The 13,618-nt window shown below is 43.3% G+C and overlaps 1 pseudogene; it reads right to left on the bottom strand.

Moving 5' to 3' along the window:
• Positions 1 to 3,680: 3,680 nt before the first annotated feature.
• Positions 3,681 to 13,374, bottom strand: LOC119318922 (annotated as a pseudogene).
• Positions 13,375 to 13,618: the final 244 nt, after the last annotated feature.

Below are 13,618 nucleotides of genomic sequence, written 5' to 3'. Positions count from 1 at the left end.
AGGCAAAGACCATCGCTCGTCCCCGACCGCCAGTCTTAAGGAGGACAATCAAATAACACCTCATGTTTCAAATTTGTTACACAACGTTTACCATACGTGCATGCTACGGGACTTGCAAACTTCAACACAAGCATTTCTCAAATTCACAACTACTCAACTAGCAGGACTTTGATATTATTACCTGCATATCTCAAAACAATCATCAATTATCAAACCTCTCTTAGTATTCAAAACACTCATAAGAAAAATTTTACTAATCTTGAATGCCTAGCATATTAGGATTATTTAAGCAAATTACCATGCTATTTAAGACTCTCAAAATAATATAAGTGAAGCATGATAGTTCATCTATTTCTATAAAATAAAACAACCACCGTGCTCTAAAAGGATATAAGTGAAGCACTAGAGCAAATGACAAACTACTCCGAAAGATATAAGTGAAGATCAATGAGTAGTCGAATAATTATGCAACTATGTGAAGACTCTCTAACATTTAATAATTTCAGATCTTGGTTTTTTATTCAAACAGCAAGGGAAACTAAATAAAATAAAATGACGCTCCAAGCAAAACACATATCATGTGGCGAATAAAAATATAGCTCCAAGTAAAGTTACCGATGAACGAAGACGAAAGAGGGGATGCCTTCCAGGGCATCCCCAAGCTTAGGATCTTGGTTGTCCTTGAATATTTGCTTGCAGTGCCTTGGGCATCCCAAGGCTTAGGCTCTTGCCACTCCTTATTCCATAGTCCATCGAATCTTTACCCAAAACTTGAAAACTTCACAACACAAAACTTAAAGTAGAAAACTCGTAAGCTCCGTTAGTATAAGAAAATAAATCACCATTTAGGTACTGTTGTGAACTCATTCTAAATTCATATTGGTGTTAAACCTACTGTATTACAACTTATCTATGGTTTATAAACTATTTTACTAGACATAGATTCATCAAAATAAGCAAACAACACATAGAAAACAGAATCTGTCAATAACAGAACAGTCTGTAGTAATCTGGATCAAACTTATACTTCTGGAACTCATGAAATTCTTAAATAAATTTCTGGACCTCAGGAATTTATCTATTAATCTTCTGCAAAAAGAATTAACTAAATATCACTCTCCAAATAAAAATGGCAATAATTCTTGTGAGCGCTAAAGTTTCTGTTTTTTAGAGCATGATCGCAAAGACTTCCCCCAAGTCTTCCCAAAGGTTCTACTTGGCACAAACACTAATTAAAAGCATAAAAGCACATCTAAACAGATGCTAGATGAATTATTTATTACTAAACAGGAACAAAAATCAAGGAACAAAAATAAAATTGGGTTGCCTTCCAACCAGCACTATTGTTTAAAGCCCATAGCTAGGCATGATGATGTCAATGATGCTCACATAAAAGATAAGAATTGAAACATAAACGGAGCATCATGAAGAATATGACTAGCACATTTAAGCCTAACCCACTTCCTATGCATAGGGATTTTGTGAGCAAACAACTTGTGGGAACAAGAATCAACTTGCATAGGAAAGCAAAATAAGCATAACTTTAAGATTTTAAGCACATAGAGAGGAAACTTGATATTATTGCAATTCCTACAAGCATATGTTCCTCCCTCATAATAATTTTCAGTAGCATCATGAATGAATTCAACAATATAACCAGCACCTAAAGCATTCTTTTCATGATCTACAAGCATAGAAATTTTATTACTCTTCACATAAGCAAAATTCTTCTCATTCGGGATAGTGGGAGTATCATAAGAGACTTGAATACTATAAATTGTTTCCACATTAAAAGAGTAATGTTCAGAAAAGGGGTAAACATAATCATGGCAAGTTTTATAAATATAATCACTAATTTTTATAGCATAAGTATCATCACAAAAATCATCATAAGTAGGAGGCATGCTATCATCATTATAAATTTGCATATCAAAACCTGGGAGACTAAATATATCATCTTTATTAAACGTAGCATCCCCAAGCTTGGGACAAACATTAATTTCAGAAAATATATTCTCAAATATGCCATCCTCATCAAACATAACATCCCCAAGCTTGGGCCTTTTCATATCATAAGCATAATCACTCTCATCATGTGGGGACCCCGACTCATAAGTCGTGATCACCGAGTGCACGTGTACAGTGATCCCAGAGATCCATGCTCACTGAACACACGGAAGCTGAATAACAAGAGTCTTACATCCATACATACCGTATTACACAAGTAGGACCATAATGGTCAAGTCTTGAGTATAGCATCGCAGCGGAAATCTTCGTCGATAACTTGGACCCATGCCATCTGCCTTAACCCTACATGCATTCTGACTGGGAAGCGTCCTAGCTCGCATGCTCGTCACCGAAGTATTCTTCTTCATATCATGTTCTTTCATGCCTGGCCAATAAAATAACCAGTGGCAAGCCAATGAGTACTTTGAATGTACTCGCAAGCAACCCAAGGGTGATAATAGAATAATTATGCAAGGCACTACTGCTAATTTGGCATTTTTGCGGAAAGTTAGTTTTTCTCATGCAAGTGTGATCAACATTTATCAAGGATATGAATGCGTCTGCAACAAGTATCAGGAGGTTACAGACATCAATATCGGGATAGAGTTGTGAACAACTCATACTCAAGCTCATCGTGACTTCCTCACGAATCACGTCAACAGTTTTACCAAACCGTGTTGTTTGTCAGAAACATATGGACGTAGTCTAAGCAGCACCACCCAACTGTCCTTGACCGTGGACACGGCTATTCGAATAGTTTTACACTCTGCAGAGGTTGCACACTTTACCCACAAGATCCGGGGAACTTCTGTGTCATCCACGACCCGCGGTACCTCAAGTACCCGGGGTAAGCACCCGATCACTATCTTTCCCTAGATGACACTAACATGGAGTCCACTCGATTGGTAGTAACCCCCGTGCCCAACATTTCACAACTTAAAATTGGGGAGCCTCGCTCCCATATTCATCACATACCACCGGCACGGGGTACCAACGGTGTGTCCGGTGGCCCATAAAAATGTTCTTGGCCGCCATACCTGGCACAACCCCGTCCTGAGAGAGCGCACCAACAACTTTCCTGTCACTAGTAAAGCGGGATCCAAGCTAGTATCGGCCTAGGTAATCAATAATGCCCTTTCCCATACCAGATTAGAGTGGTTGCGCATGTAAGGTTGGGACAGTCGACAAATCTTAAATCTAATCCGTCTCTGTAAACAACACTTTTATCGAGCCTCCGTACACTACCGCTCCACCAAGTAGTGACCTAGTTCATCATCATCTCCCAGGGGCATTAGTGGCACCCACTGGGCTATTTGCAAGTATGTCAACCCATACTTGTTTCTTTCCATGCATAACCCTGACCCACTTTGCGTAGCCATCTACTATAGCATATTTCTACAACCCACCAACACAACTCTAAGCAAGGGTAGAGTCATGAACAATGCAAGTATCAATGGAGTATGCAACGGAGGCAAGCCTAGCAAGGTTGCCATTCAAGATATATATCACGCACTTGATGAAACAACGAAAATTCTATTATGATGAAAAATGGTTCATCATGGTCAAAGGTCTGCTTGCCTGTTTTAACCAAGTCTTCGAGGTCTTCAAATATCTCTGGTCCAACTCCAAGCATTTCGTCTACTTCGTCAACTATCGTCGAAAGCAACCATAATAAGCAACACAACAAGACAGAAAATAAAAGTGCTCTAAAAATGAGAGTTGGACTTTTCTAGGATACCTCTGGTCATATGAGGAATGACCAAGGTGATTTCATTGGAAGTGGATCAATGGATATTTCTAAACATTTTGATATGATTGAATCAAGGGGTTTATGGATTTACAAGAAGTGTACAAAAACATATTTTTGAAAAATGAGCAAAGGCACCCATTTAACAAAACATGATTTTAGAAGCATCTAGGAGTTGGTTTCACTGGGAGTTCAAATGAATTTCCTATGAATTTACAAAGTTGACAACTATGAAGAAATGGCTCATTATTTTATGTGGTGCAGAAAGTATTAATAAAAATGTTCATAAACTAAGTTATGAACTTAGAAACATCTAGGAATTTGAATCATGGCATTTGGATCAAATTTGAGCTCTCTATGATTTTCTAAAGTTCATCACAGAAATGGAAAATGGGGTTTTAATAAATATTTCTGAAGAGAAAGTTTCTAGAAAAATGTGCAAATAGCACCATGTGATAGATCATGATTTGTGGATCCCCTAGAAATTTGAATCATCAAATTTGGAGTTGATTTGATTTATTTAAGTGCTTTTGAAGTCTACTGGGAAAAATAAAAAGGGAAAGGGGTTTTACCCTTATCATGCATGCAAGGCGAGAGATAGGCAGCGGGCCGGCCCAGCGGCTCGGCTGCACACGTGTAGGGACCACGTCGGAGGCGGCTTCCTGAAAATACGCCTTCGCGCGGGAGAGGCGGTAACGGCGGAAGCCGTCTCCACTTAAATGGGTGGGCCCGCCCACTGGGTCGCTGACGCGCGAGCCCAAGTGGCAGGTCGCCTTCAACCTCCCGCGCGGCACGACGGGAACAGAGGAGGCGAGGCCGAGCAGCGCCGGCGCTCTCCCCGATGGCACAAGTGACCTCTGTCGACGCCCAGCATACCGGCATGCTCAAGAGAGGGTGCCTCATCTGTCGAGGTGCGCCACAATCGTTGGGGTGGTCGGACGTGAGCAGCGCATTGCCCGCGGCGGACGGTGGTGATGGCGAGGGTGGGACACGACACTGCAGCCGCGGAGAGGAAGAAATGGAGCTCGGGAGATGTCCTTGGGGAAGTTTGTGATGCTCTGGTGGAGTCTAAAGGGGAGGGGAGAGACCACAGAGCGCGACTTTAGGAGGAGGCCGACGACATGGCTCCGGCCATGGAGGTGGGCGGAGGGCACGAGAGGGAGAGGTAGGTTGGTCAAGGTGATGCACGGGAGGGGTAGAGAGCAAACGGAGAACAGAGAGGGCTCGGGGTGGCCTTATATGGCGGGGCGATGTTGCACCATGAACTCATGCGCCGGTGAGGCTGTTGCTTTCGCTGCAAGCCACGGGGGCTCACGTGGGTGTGTCCAGGGTGTTTGTAGGGGTGGTCTACGCCCAGAGGAAAGGAGAGAAGGAGCGGGGAGGCGTCAGAGACGCCGCGCCTGTGAGGCCGCTCATTGGAGCTCTCGGGCGGCCAGCGCGCATGCGAGCAAGGGCAGCAGGAGGGAGAAAGAGGAGGGGGACAGAGGCATAGCGTGCTGCGGACGTCGAGGAGCATCGGCTGGCGTGAGGGGGAGAGCCGAGGTGGTCGGAGGTGGTTGGCAGGGGGCGGCTACAGTGCGGGAGCGCGCTGTAGCGCGCTCCAGAGTGTGCAAATGGCCGGCATGCCATTTTTTTGGCAAAGTTGGCACAGACAAGCATGTCTGGTAGCTCTAGGAAGGAGTAGAGAATGTGGGGAAAGCCTTGGATGCCTTGGGTGGCCACTGGAGTGAGGAGGGAGGAGAGGAAGAGGGGTGCAAGGGCTGTCCAGAGAGGTAAAAGAGGTGGTTTCACCCCTCAATTATTGATCTGAGATGCAGCCATTGCTACTGGAGGTAGAAGAGGTCTAGGACGAGCTGTGGTAAAAAGTTGAGCTCAAGGAGATTAGTGGAAGGGGTCAAAATGGTGTTTTTTGAAAAATGGCAGAAGGTGTTTGATGATGGTTTGGGCCAGCAGATGATTTCCAATTGCCATGAGACTCCATAGGGTGAAATGACACATATAATTAGGGCCTCTCACCAATTTGGAGCTTACTTGGGTAAAGTATCCAATGTAACTTTGGTAAACCCTAGAAATCAACAGAAATGGCTTTACCAAGATTTAGTCATACAAATCTATTCTCCTTGATGCACCACTTGGTGTATTGTCATCATTTGAGGTTATGAATATGTCCACAAAAGTTGAGATCAAAAGGAGAAAGTTGCCAATGTAGAGTTGTTCAATTTGGTTCTGAATAGGAAGGGTTTTGGGGTACTTTGAGCAAGATAATTGTAACACCCCGGATGTACCTTACCCAATATGTATTCCAAGTCTTGCCGTTTCCGGCGTTAAGTTATTTTATTTTCTCGGGTTCGGGTTTTTGTCTCCGTGTGTTGTTTTCGTTTTCATGCATCTCATATCATGTCATCATGTGCATTGCATTTGCATACGTGTTCATCTCTTGCATTCGAGCATTTTCCCCGTTGTCCGTTTTGCATTCCGGCGCTTCGTTCTCCTCCGGTGGTCATTTCTACATTTCTTTCATGTGTGCGGATTAAAGATTTCCAGATTGGACTGAGACTTGCCAAGCGGCCTTGGTTTACTACCGGTAGACCGCCTGTCAAGTTTCGTACCATTTGGACTTCGTTTGATACTCCAACGGTTAGCCGAGGGACCGAAGAGGCCTCATGTGTGTTGCAGCCCTACACCCCTCCAAGTTGGCCCAAAACCCACCAAAACCTTCTCCATCATCTAGAGCGTTCGATCACGATCGCATGGCCGCAAACCGCACCTCATTTGGACTCTCCTAGCTCCCTCTATGCCTATATAAAGACCCCCTCCTCCAAATTCGCGGATCCCCTCTCCAAAACCCTAGATCCAGATCGTCTCCGCCACATCGGACGTGTCTGCCCGATCCACCGCCGCCAATCAGCCGCCACCACCTGTTCCAGGCAGGACCGCATCGCCGCCTCCCACCGCCGGCCCACGAGGCCCAGGCCGGGCCCTCCCATCGCCCGACCGGGCCCGAGCTGCCACCGCCCGCGCCGCCTCTCTCCTTCATCTCCGGCCACCCGGTGCCACCGCACCGCCATCGCCGGTGACCGCGTCTCCGGCAAGTCGCCACGCCGCCTCCGCCACCCCGGTTCGCCTCCTCACCGCCCGGCCTTCCCCACCTCGCCGCCGCGCCGTCCCGGCCAGATCCGGTTATCTCCGGCTTCCTCCTGCCTCCCCCGCTCCCTCACCACTTTGCCGGAGTCCGGCGAGCCTCCGGCGACCTCGGGGTTAACCGGTGAACAGTACCGCGCCGAGCTGCTACAGTGCCAGATCTGAGATCCAGATCCACCGCGGGTTGACTTTCTCCAGATCTAGTGTGTATATTGTATTCTGCAAGGCTTGATTTAACACAATGAGGAACATTATTGATTTAAAACATGTCCCAAGAATGTACTACTCCTGCAAATATTAGAAGAGCATAAGCACACACTACATCTACTCCCCATACAATCACTTGCCAAACTCACAAGAGCATAAGCAAAAGACCAATGCATATTACCCAAGTTTCTTCAGTACTCGAGCATCACAAGGAAAAAGAGCAGTGCATCACTAGTGACTAAGTACAAACTAGTCAGATCTAGATGATATCAAACCGAATCAAATCAGCCACATCAAAGAAAGGAGAAAGTGATACAACTAAAGAAAAAGTTGGATGGAGGCAAGATAGAGAAGCAGCAGCCAACCTCATACTGCTCGGTCCACAGGCTGGTCCCGGTGGCCTGTTGGTAGCGGTCGAAGATCCCCTTGATGCTGCAAGTAGCACATGAAGAAGAAGAACAAAACGAAGCCGCCTTATAGAGGTAATCAAGCAAGCAAACAGAAGCAACAGTCTAGTACAGAATGTATCACTATAGAAGGGGCATAATTTCTGTACTAGTTAAAATTGAACATGGTTTGTACTTCTCACATAAGTCTTTACACTTGTAAATTCAAAGCTATATTTGATCCCAGATGACATGAGCTGATGATTATAATGTATGACACCCTACTTAAGCAACAAACAACTCCTGACTTATTACTACAAAGAAAATAGTTCTTCCCAAGCCTCCATTTTAACAATGCATGAGTCCTGACATACGCGACCACATTTAGTACATAATGTGTGTGTTTTTGGCCTCGAGCATCTACCAAGTAAAATTACTACCCACAAGCAGCCTTCAAGTTCAGTCTTAGACAAGCCAAAGATTACAATATAAGTGTCAGACCCAATTGTAGTGAGCCATACCGCGTAATATGCCTTCTTGATCTCACCCTGGCGGGCGTCCTTCTTCACGCCGATCATGTCGTAGTAGTCCCTCACCACCATGGGCCTGGTCCCTGCACGCAGCCACAGACCTCAGGGCAAGCTCACCAAACCGGGAACAAATGAGAACCACAAGGATTAAGGTACACATGGCATTTTCCCAGTCTGCAGTCACTAAATAAATGAAAGGAGTATGACGGAAATACAGTAAAATAGTCCAGTTAACTTGTCGATTAAGAGACTAATGAAACCGGTCACTCTAAGTATACTAGAGCTTCAAACCTCAAGCTAAATAGAGTAATACTAGTGCATACAAAACCTCAAGCTAAAAAAATGTGCAGTACCTAGGAAGTAATCATCATATTTTCACAAAAACAACATGCAATGCAGACATATATACTCATACAAGAAGATCACTGCCTGCAGTTTTATTTAGATGACATACACTGCAAAAATCTTAAGAGAAAATAACTGCACCGAGCAATTTACTTCATGATTAAGCAAGCAAGTCGACATGGCATCAAATCGAACACAAGCATAAAAGATCTATCAATCTGCATCATCAGTAGAGCTACACTACAGTAGGGCATTTCAGCATTATTTAACCCTTCAAATATTTTGTCAGAGTACATGCCACGAGTCTACACTCTATAGTAAACACAGCTATAGCACAAATCTGGGGTACCAACCGTTCAAAAGGACAACAAAACCGCATCTAAACAGCAGGGTTCCGGAAATCACAATACAAAATTGTGCATCTCACAGCTGACTCACACATATTTAATCTCAATAAAACTGGACTAACTACCCAATAATCAACCTCTTTAGCTCCAGTATTTTCAACCTGACCAATTTAGCTCCAATATTTTCAAACTGATAATGACAAAAGTTCAGTCAGGACTAAATATGTTACAAAAGTGCAGGGAAACAAAACTCTAGTGCTGTAGAAGAGTTGCTGCAACCTCCGTATTAAGTACAAAAAAATAAGAAGGATTCAATAATATATATATAGGCACAAAAAGAAGAGTTGCCATCAATGCTTCAGTTCTGCACTAGTCGATGCAGTGGTATATATACCAATTCATAGTACTGTCACAACTCCTTGACTTTATAATTTAGTTTTGACATTCACATTACCAATCTGTGTTACCCCAATGAAAGCGTATATCACTATAAACAGTATTCCATGAAAGAGAAACCCAAAGTAGACAACATTTGCCAATGGAGTAAAAATATTGACCTCATTTAGTGGTAATTAATGTGTACTCCTAAACAGACGATGAAGGCTATGTTTCAGTTACCAAAAAGTGAAAATAACATAAGTAAGAAGCACAGTTGCAGTGATTACAATTTGGCATGAACTTTCTCCAGTGGGACAGGCAAAATTTGCAGAGTGTGCTCAAACAAGAGGTAGTTATTCATCTCATCAGCTACAATCTTGGCCACCTGATATACCAAGAACTAACGGTTGGTGCTGCAACTCTCTCGGACGAGTACTAACTAGAAAGAGCACCATGGGGACGGGGAGGGTTGGATGGAAATCTCACCAGGATGAGGTCAAAGATGAACCAGGAGGTGCCAAAGAGGAACACGGGCAGGGACAGCAGGAACGGCATCAACTCTAGCCCTCTTCGACCAACCTCTGCACAAGCACAACCACAAGCATGGCTCATGACTCAGTAGTCAGCGCGTACACCAAACTGTTGACTGTGGATTTCAGACATGTGTGCTTGCGTAGCGTTAAGACGGCGATCCGTGAAGCTGATCGAGACATCGACGCAGGGCACCGCGATGGCGCCAAGCCGCGATGCCGCTGCTGAGGACGACGAGGGAGAGGACGAGGACCCCCGCTCGCAGTCGGTGGTGGCGACCATGTCCACGACGGCCTCCGTCTCGGGCCGGGGGATGAGCACGCCATCCCGGACAGTGACCACCAGGTCCTTCCAGTGCTTGTTGCGGAGCGACGCGCTGGACGGGGAAGGGGTGGAGGCGTCCGCGAGGACCCAGCAGAGATGGCGGTGGAGGTGCAGCGTTGAGGGTGGGATGAGCGCGGCGGCCCTATGGCGGAGGGCGCCAACTGAGGCCTGCGGGACAGGCGGAGGAAGAGCGGCGGACGTCCTCCGGGAGGCGACGAGGAGCAGGTGGTGGCGCGCGGGCGCGGGCGGCGGGGTCGGATCTGAATCGGGATGGATGGGATCGGCGGGGTGGCGGCGGCGATGTGGGAGACGAGGGGAGGTATGGGGGAGAGGGAGCGCTAGGGTTCGTGGGGTGAGAGGGTGAGGGAGTTTTCTCTTTTCTTTTTTTGAGACAATGATGGGGAGGGGGTGAGGGAGAAAGGGCTGCCGTCGGATCCGAGAGCACCCGACGGCGTTTGAGCACGATCCGCGTGACATGTTCATGGACCAATCAGAACCCAGTAGACGTTATGACCTTCTAAATTGGTCGTAATCGACTAAAAATAAGGTGTTGAGCCATATTTTTTTAAAAAAAGGTGTTGAATCATATAAACAATTTTATGATATGAGAAATTCAAAAAGAAACATTTTCATTGTGTCACCAAATGTGACATAGTTTTTATGAAAACTAACAAACTTGGAATTGGAATAAGACAAATATCTTTTAAAAATTGTTATGAGAAATGAGTTTTTAGGGGGGGGAATCATTTTCTATTTTCGGAGTGCAAAAAATGTTTACTGCACCACTCCATTTTCCAAAACTATAAGACAACATTTTATGTATAGTTGACCAAATCTTTAGATGTAAAATGCTTTCGATCCACCTCTCATCAAAAAGACAAATTGTGTTTCAAAAAAGCATGTACCTCGACATTCTTTTGTTTTTCTTCTACTTTTTCACATGAAAAATTCAAAGAAATGATCTTATATTGAGCACAATGGTGCATCTTGGAATGGCAAACGATGTTACCTAAGAATGTTTTCATTTTCTTTGCACGGAAAATTCATTTTTCATTTTTCGAGTGCCCGAAAAGAGGCTTTTTTGTGAAGGACCTGCCAAATATTTGTTGCAAAATTGGACCAAATCATTTTCTAAAATACTAGGCCATATTTAATGCACAATTGACCAAATGGTTGGGTGTAAAAAGTTTTGATCCACCTCTCCTGAAAAAGACAAATGTTCGCTGATTCAGCTGGAAGCGGGTCAAATTTGAACTGTAGCTGCCTTGTAGTTTGCTCTTTATTTTTTTCAAAAAAAAAATTTCTAGGTATATAAGTATCTATTTAATCAGAGAAACATCAAAAGGTTTCCAAGATTCAACCACTAGCTAGGAACGGTCATTCCCACCGATTTGACCGCATTTTGAAACGGGCATAAAAAATTCAAAAAAAAATCAAAAAATTCTGAAACCTTCGCATTGTGTCATTATATGTGGCCAAGTTCCCAGGAAAATAATAAACTTGTAATACGGCAATTATTTTAAAAAAGTGTTCTCTGAAACAAGGTATCACGTGTGGAGATCAATGGCTTTCAAGCCAAATGATCAATCTTATGGCCACATTCATGGCATAGTTTGTTCAAATGATCTCATATTGTGCACAATGGTGCATCTTGGAATTCCAAAAAATGTTGCCTAAGGTTGTTCTCATTTTCTTTGGACGAAAAAACCATTTTCCATTTTTTGAGTGCCCAAAAGGAGGTTTTTTTGTGAAGAACCTACCATATATTTGTTGCAAAATTGGACCAAATCAATTTTCTAAAATACTAGGACATATTTAATGCACAATTGACCAAATGGGTGGGTGTAAAAAGTTTTGATCCACCTCTCGTGAAAAAGACAAATTCCCGCCTATTCAGCTGGAAGCGGGTCAAATTTGAACTGTAGCGGGTCAAATTGACCAAATGGGTGGGTGTAAAAAATTTTGCTCTTTATTTTTTCCAAAAATCATTTCTAGGTACATAAGTATCTATTTAATCAGAGAAACATCAAAAAATTCCAAGATTCAACCACTAGCTAGGAACGGTCAAGCCCGCCGTTTTGACCACATTTTGAAACGGGCATAAAAAAATAAAAAAAATAAAAAAAAATTGGAAAAAACCTTCGCATTGTGTCATTATATGTGACCATGTTTCCAGGAAAAATAATAAACTTGTAATACGACAATTATTTTAAAAAAAGTGTTCTCAGAAATGAGCCATCATGCGTCAAGATTCAAGGCTTTCAAGCCAAATGATCAATCTTATGGCCACATTCTTGGCATAGTTTGTTCAAATGATCTCATATTGTGCAAAAGGGTGCATTTTGGAATGGCAAACAATATTGCCTAAGGAAGTTTTCATTTTCTTTGGACGAAAAAACCATTTTTCCATTTTTCGAGTGCCCGAAATGAGGTTTTTTTGTGAAGGAACTACCAAATAAATTTTGTAAAAATGGACCAAATTGATTTTATAAAATACTAGGACATGTTTAATGCACAATTGACACAATGTTTGGGTGTCAAAAGCCTTGATTCACCTCTGGTGAAAAAGACAAATTTCCGCCGATTCAGTTGGAAGCGGGTCAAATTTGAACTGTAGCTGCCTCGTACTTTGCTCTTTATTTTTTCCGAAAATCATTTCTAGGTACATAAGTATCTATTTAATCATAGAAACACCAAAAAAATTCCAAGATTCAACCACTAGCTAGGAACGGTCAAGCCCGCCGTTTTGACCGCATTTTGAAACGGGCATAAAAAATTCAAAAAAAATCAAAAAATTGGAAAACCTTCGCATTGCATCATTATATGTGACCAAGTTACCAGGAAAAATAATAAACTTGTAATACGACAATTATTTTAAAAAAGTGTTCTCGGAAACACGCTATCTAGTGTGAAGATTCGTGGCTTTTAAGCCAAATGATCAATCTTATGGCCGCATTCATGGCATAGTTTGTTCAAATGATATCATATTGCGCACAATGGTGCATCTTGGAATTCTAAACAATGTTGCCTAAGGGAGTTTTCATTTTCTTTGCACGGAAAATACATTTTCCATTTTCCGAGTGCCCGAAATGAGTATTTTTGTGAAGGACCTACCATATATTTGTTGCAAAATTGGACCAAATCGATTTTATAAAATACTAGGCCATATTTAATTCATAATTGACAAAATGGTTGGGTGTCAAAAGTTTTGATCCACCTCTGGTGAAAAAGACAAATTCCCGCCGATTCAGTAGGAAGCGGGTCAAATTTGAACTGCAGCTACCTCATAGTTTACTATTTATTTTTTCCAAAAATCATTTATAGTTACATAAGTACCTATTTAATCATAAATACATGGTTTGGTGGCAATACGTCGAGGTTTGGGCGGTGGCCAAGGCCCCCAACTCTAGAGCGCATAAGCTCGCATGCCCGCCGCGTGGTCACCGCGTGACCGTGGCGTTGCCATGTGTTCTGGGCAGCCTAGGCATGTCTAGTGGGTTGGTCACTCCCCAGGTAGGTGCTAGGAAGAAAAATACAACATAAGATTCTCACGAGGAGACCGATCGATGCTCACACATGAATTAGCAGCCAAGTTTTTGATTAGCGGTACAGGAAATATACATGGCTAATGGGCGTGAGTTTTGGCTGAGGATGATCAGTTACTAAGAAGACCGT

The sequence above is a fragment of the Triticum dicoccoides genome, chromosome 6A (assembly GCF_002162155.2).
Source record: "Triticum dicoccoides isolate Atlit2015 ecotype Zavitan chromosome 6A, WEW_v2.0, whole genome shotgun sequence".
In the NCBI taxonomy this organism is placed as follows: Eukaryota; Viridiplantae; Streptophyta; class Magnoliopsida; order Poales; family Poaceae; genus Triticum; species Triticum dicoccoides.
This window is presented reverse-complemented; position numbering and strand designations above follow the sequence as displayed.